Here is a 7,230-nt window from a genome sequence, read left to right as displayed (position 1 = left end):
GGCAGGGCATCTTCACTGTGTGAGAATTCTAGAACTCATGGTTTGTTTATATAGCAGGAAGTGGGGCAGAATCAGGAAGCTAAGGAGACAGTGTGGTCTGGGTCATGACCTGCCAGTGTTGTGATGTGATGCTGTTGCCAGACAGCTCTCTGGTATGGTGCACCTGTTGCCAAGCCCAAGGCCTGTGACAGCACCTGGTGTCTGGCCCATGACAGTACCTCCTGGGCTCAGCCTTGGCCTTGACAGTGCCCCTGTATGCCTAACACTGAGTCTGTGGTAGTGCAGGTATCCGGCTTGTGACAGTGCCGACTCCCTGGCCTGCGAGGCATCCCCAGTACCCAGTTCAAGAGCCTCAAAGCCCTTCTCATGGCTTCTCTGGAGGTATGGAAACTGAGGCTCTAACAAGGGGATGGCTAGTTCCTGCTGAGACTGATTGAGCTGAAACTTGAGTTTTCCTTTTTCCCACACTTTTTCTCTGTACTTTTAAGAGAACAGCTCATGGGTGGAGGGAGGTGAGCTGTCTGGGGCCTGGAAGGTGAATGCCTGAGAGGAAGCAGTTTGCAAGCCTGGGTCTTCAAGAATCAGCAGAGTAAGTGACATCTTGGGCCCCCTCCTCATCACTCCATTGAAGTCCCACCCCAAGAATCCCATGCTCCTCATACTATACAGGAGGATGGCTCACTCTTGCTCCACCCTGTTGTTAGTGTTGTCAAGAACGTGGAGTAATGAGATTGCTGTCGTTATACTGCTACAGGAGATGGACTGGGACCAGCACTGTGAAAAACTCTGGGATCATTTAGTAAAGCAGAAAATGTGCCTAACTCACAACCTGCGGGTCCGTTACTTGTAGTGCGCCCTGGAAATAGCACGCGTGTAAGCAGCAGGAAAGACAGATGAGACTGTTGACAGTGGCGCTGTTGAGTGTAGCCCCAACTAGAAACCCACCAGCTGTCATCAAAGGCAGGATGAATGCACAGGATACTCAAGAGCAATGAGAACAGCAACATGGTAAATCTCACAAAGCATATTGCTGAAAGAAGCCAAACACCAAAACGTACATACCACATGAAGTTCAAAAACAGGCAGCACAAACTATTTTTAGGGATTGCTAAGTAACTTCAGTGGTGTCTGACTCTTTGGGACCCACCAGGCTCCTCTGTGCATGGGATTCTCTGGGCAAAAACACTAGACTGGGCTGCCATGCCCTCCTCCAGGGGATCTTCCCGACCCAGGGATTGAACCCACATCTCTTATGTTTCCTGTTTTGGCAGGCAGGTTCTTTACCATGGAGCCAGCAGGGAATACATGGTACAAAAATCAAGAGGATGATCACTGAAGTGAAAGTCACTCAGTCATGTCAGACTCTTGCGACCCCATGGACTGTAGCCCACAAGGTTCCTCTGTCCATGGGATTCTCCAGGCAAGACTACTAGAGTGGGTTGCCATTTCCTCCTCCAGGGGATCTTCCCGATCCAGGGATTGAACCCATGACTCCTGCATTGCGGGCAGATTCTTTACCGACTGAGCTAGGAGGGAAGCCCTAGAGAAGAAGAGAATGATTAGTCCAATAATTAGATTGCCTCTGAGAAAAAGAGTAAGGAAAAGAGAGAAGAAAGAAAACCAGAGAAGCAAAACCATCTCCACTCTTCTGGCTCTGTGGAAAGTAATGCTCTGTGGGGAATAATCAACTAATAATAAAAGATAACTGAATAAAGACCAAGCATATTCATGACCACCAATGTGAATACAAAGAAAAACCTATTCTTATACAACAAGTCAGAAATTCTTATACTGGGTAGAAAAAAAATCCACTCATGTGCTACTTGAGACTCACCTAAAACAAAGTAATATGAAGCAGTTGAAAGTAAAAGATGGGCTGAAATGCATCAAATATATGTAAGCAAAAATAGAAATGACAAGATTAATTTCTAAAGATGTAATCCAGGATAAAAGCTTTAAACAGAAAAAATAATGTTATTTTACTGTGAAAAAAGATAAAAATTATAACATCTAATCCTTTGATATCAAGGGATTCCCTAGCGGCTCAGTAGAAAAGAATTCATCTGCAATGCAGGAGACACGAGTTTGGTCCTTGGGTCAGAAAGATCCCCTGGAGAAGGAAATGGCAACTCACTCCAGTATTCCTGCTAAGATAATTCCACAGACAGAGGAGCCTGGGAGGCTACAGTCCATGGGGCTGCTTAGGAGTCAGACACGACTTAGCAACTAAACTGCCACCATCACCACGTAATATCATGACATCAAACGTAATGATACACAAGAAATGGAAAAACCTCACTTGCAGTGGGAGAGTCTTCTCCAACTCTGCCTATCTTTGAGGGATGGAACATCTATAAAAGTCAACCACATACTAGACTACTAAGAAAACCACAGTTAACTTCCCTAAAAGCAGAACTATTCTGGGCCACATCTTTAACCATAATGCAATGAACAAGGATTTAATAACAATTAAGTGAGATTAAACAAATGATTTAAAGATCTTAAAAATAAGGTTAGTTAACTTATTTCAAGGAAATAAAAACATTCTATCAACTATTTAGAACATACTAGTAATTGGAGCAATGCATTGAAAAAACTTACTGGGTATGTTCAAGGCAAATCCATAACTTTAAATGTATTTACTATTGAGTAACAAACAATGAAGAAAGTGGAGAAAACCACTAGACCATTCAGGTATGACCTAAATCAAATCCCTTATGACTATACAGTGGAAGTGAGAAATAGCTTTAAGGGCCTAGATCTGATAGATAGAGTGCCTGATGAACTATGGATGGAGGTACGTGACATTGTACAGGAGATAGGAATCAAGACCATCCCCAAGAAAAGAAATGCAAAAAAGCAAAACAGCTGTCTGAGGAGGCCTTACAAATAGCTGTGAAAAGAAGGAAGCAAAAAGCAAAGGAGAAAAGGAAAGATATAAGCATCTGAATGCAGAGTTCCAAAGAAGAGCAAGGAGAGATAAGAAAGCCTTCCTCAGCAATCAATGCAAAGAAATAGAGGAAAACAACAGAATGGAAAAACCAGAGATCTCTTCAAGAAAATTAGAGATACCAAGGGAACATTTCATGCAAAGATGGGCTCAATAAAGGACAGAAATGGTATGGACCTAAGAGAAGCAGATGATATTAAGAGGTGGCAAGAATACACAGAAGAACTGTACAAAAAAGATCTTCACGACCCAGATAATCATGATGGTGTGATCACTCACCTAGAGCCAGACATCCTGGAATGTGAAGTCAAGTGGGCCTTAGGAAGCATCACTACGACCAAAGCTAGTGGAGGTGATAGAATTCCAGTTGAGCTATTTCAAATCCTGAAAGATGATGCTGTGAAAGTGCTACACTCTATATGCCAGCAAATTTGGAAAACTCAGCTGTGACCACAGGACTGGAAAAGGTCAGTTTTCATTCCAATCCCAATGAAAGGCAATGCCAAAGAATGCTCAAACTACCACACAATTGCACTCATCTCACACGCTAGTAAAGTAATGCTTAAAATTCTCCAAGCCAGGCTTCAGCAATACGTGAACTGTGAACTTCCAGATGTTCAAGCTGGTTTTCGAAAGGGCAGAGGAACCAGAGATCAAATTGCCAACATCTGCTGGATCATTGAAAAAGCAAGAGAGTTCCAGAAAAACATCTATTTCTGCTTGATTGACTATGCCAAAGCCTTTGACTGTGTGGATCACAATAAACTGTGGAAAATTCTGGAAGAGATGGGAATACCAGACCACCTGACCTGCCTCTTGAGAAACCTGTATGCAGGTCAGGAAACAACAGTGAGAACTGGACATGGAACAACAGACTGGTTCCCAATAGGAAAAGGAGTACATCAAGGCTGTATATATATCTAACTTATATGTGGAATACATCATGAGAAATGCTGGGCTGGAACAAGCACAGGCTGGAATCAAGATTGCCAGAAGAAATATCAATAACCTCAGATGTACAGATGACACCACCCTTATGGCAGAAAGTGAAGAAGAACTAAAGAGCCTCTTGATGAAAGTGAAAGAGGAGAGTGAAAAAGTTGGCTTCAAACTCAACATTCAGAAAACTAAGATCATGGCATCTGGTCCCATCACTTCATGGGAAATATACGGGGAAACAGTAGAAACAGTGACAGACTTTATTTTCTTGGGGTCCAGAATCACTGGAGATGGTGACTGCAGCCATGAAATTAAAAGACGCTAGCTCCTGGGAAGAAAAGTTATGACCAACCTAGATAGCATATTAAAAAGCAGAGACATCAGTTTGTCAACAAAGGTCTGTCTAGTCAAAGCTATGGTTTTTCCAGTAGTCGTGTATGGATGTGAGAGTTGGACTATAAAGAAAGCTGAGTGCCGAAGAATTGATGCTTTTGAACTGTGGTGTTGGAGAAGACTCTTGAGGGTCCCTTGGACTGCAAGGAGATCCAACCAGTCCATCCTAAAGGAAATCAGTCCTGAATATTCACTGGAAGGACTGATGCTGAAGCTGAAACTCCAATACTTTGGCCACCTGATGCAAAGAGCTGACTCATTTGAAAAGACCCTGATGCTGGGAAAGACTGAAGTCACGGGAGAAGGGGATAACAGAGGATAAAATGGTTGGATGGCATCACTGACTCAATGGACATGAGTTTGAGTAAACTCCAGGAGTTGGTGATGGACAAGGAAGGCTAGTGTGCTGCAGTCCATGGGGTCGCAAAGAGTTGGACATGATTGAGTGACTGAACAAAGAATGAAAATAAATGAATTAAATATTTGAAGCAAGAAATTGTAGAATGTACAAAATAACCCCCCGGAAAATTTATAAGAAACACATACAAAATATAAAATTATATTCTAATCAATTATTACAGCAGAGTTAGGACTGAACTCTATGATCTGGATTTCTGTAAAAAACAAATATTAAATGCAATAACAGGTATATTTTACACTGATAATATATATTCCACCAAGATGGTATAGTAGGCATGAATCTTATACTCCTAACAATACAACTTTAAAAAATAAAGCTAGAATTGCAGAAGGAGATAGATAGTCTTTGTTCCCAAATGTGGGTGTACCTGTCTATATATATGTTTTTATAGATGTCATCTTTTTCACATATAAATTCTTTATCAGGTAAAACTTTTAAAATGCATAATATGAAAGAATAATAAAACAATCTCTAAGTTTCCCCTAAGTTGTAGAATTTTTTAGTATCATTATCTACCAATACTCCCATTGATTTTTTTAAAAATAATAAATGTTCTTTACCTTCCAAAAAAGAAATAGTCTTAATTCTCATGATAAACTTCTCAGAAATCAACAGATTTATAGATATAAACTATCTGAAGTGTTGAGAGGATTTGAATAACACAATCAACAAACCTGATACAATCAGTTATAGCTAGAACTCTGTTTCAAAACACATAATTTTATTTCACACACATACGAAATATTCAATAAAAATTACCAGATACTAGGCACAAAGAAAACCTCAATAAATTCTCCTATCCCTTTCCCAAACTATCTGTCAGGAGATTAAACAACACACAGATAGAACTCTTGGGTTAAGTAAGAAATACAGCGTGAAATTAAAAAGTCATATAGAAATGAATGACAATGAGGTCAAATATCTAATGAGGCCAAAGTGAGACTCACAGGAAATTTTATGGAATTAACTGAAAATATCAGAAACCAAAAATAATGAATGAATTAAGCATGCTACTCAAGAAGTCAGAAAAAGAACAATAAAATAAAGCCCCCCCAGAGGGGAACACTGGACTACTAAAAGAATTTTAATGACATAAACAAAAGGAAGGGTATTTGATCACTGAAATCAAAAGGCAGTTTGTACCATTTAGGAGTTCCCAAGTAAAACGTTCACTTAAACAGGCTTGAAATTTCTGCCTCCTCACTTCAGTGACGGCAACTTCATTGTGAGTCAGTCCCCTTATTGCAAAATGGTGGCCAGTATCTTTCTGCTTCATCATCCACATTAAGAGAGAGAGGATGTATTTCTCTCCTCTCAGGTCTCAGTTCAGTCTCTCAGTCGTGTGTCTTTGCGACCCCATGGACTGCAGGATGTGAGCCCTCCTTGTCCATCACCAACTCCTGGAGTTTACTCAAACTCATGTCCATTGAGTCAGTGATGCCATCCAACCATCTCATCCTCTGTCATCCCCTTCTCCCATGCCTTCAATCTTTCACAGTATCACGGTCTTTTCAAATGAGTCAGTTCTTCACATCAGGTGGCCAAAGTATTGGAGTTTCAGCTTCAGCATCAGTCCTTCCAATGAATATTCAGGACTGATTTCCTTTAGGATGGACTGGTTGGATGTCCCTGCAGTCCAAGGGACTCTCAAGAGTCTTCTCCAACACCACAGTTCAAAAGCATCAATTCTTCGGCACTCAGCTTTCTTTATAGTCCAACTCTCATATCCATACATGACTACTGGAAAAACCATAGCTTTGACTAGACGGACCTTTGTTGGCAAAGTAATGTCTCTGCTTTTTAATATGCTATCTAGGTTGGTCATAACTTTTCTTCTAAGGAGCAAGCATCTTTTAATTTCATGACTGCAGTCATCACCTGCAGTGATTTTGGAGTCAAAAAAAAATAAAGTCTGACACTATTTCCACTGCTTCCCCATCTATTTGCCATGAAGTAATGGGACCATACCTTATGCTGACTGGGATAACCCACTTGGGATCAGGTGGCTGAGCGCTGGCTATGCTAATTAGATCAAGCCAATGAGCCACCCAGCTTTGGAGCTGGGAGTGTGACAGCCTCTCCCTGAACATGATGAGCAACATGGCAGTGAGTGTGAGCTGCTGTCTGGATCTGCAGTAACATGAAGGAAGGATGGCTACCATAAAGCTAACCAGTAATACTACATCAGGTTTTGTGGGGTTTTTTTCAAAATACCTATGAAATAGACAAAACTTTGGTAAATCTAATCTTTAATAATTAAGAAAATTGACAGAGTACACATATAAGTAACAACTGAAAATAGGAAAGGAGCCATAGGTCCAAATTTTCTTATCAATTTGAAATATTAAAATCTACGCTAAATTGCTTTCTTTTTTACTAACATTAATACAAAAAGAGGTAGGAAATCCAACTAAGCCAATAACTATGAAAGTTTTTTTTAGAGTCAAAGATCTACCCCATAGAAAAGGCATCAGGCCCAGTGAATTTTATGTTTACTATCTATCAAATGTAAGGAACAGATAATGCT

This window comes from Ovis aries, chromosome 19 (assembly GCF_016772045.2).
Source record: "Ovis aries strain OAR_USU_Benz2616 breed Rambouillet chromosome 19, ARS-UI_Ramb_v3.0, whole genome shotgun sequence".
Lineage (NCBI taxonomy): Eukaryota > Metazoa > Chordata > Mammalia > Artiodactyla > Bovidae > Ovis > Ovis aries.
Note: the sequence above shows the minus strand (reverse complement) of the source record.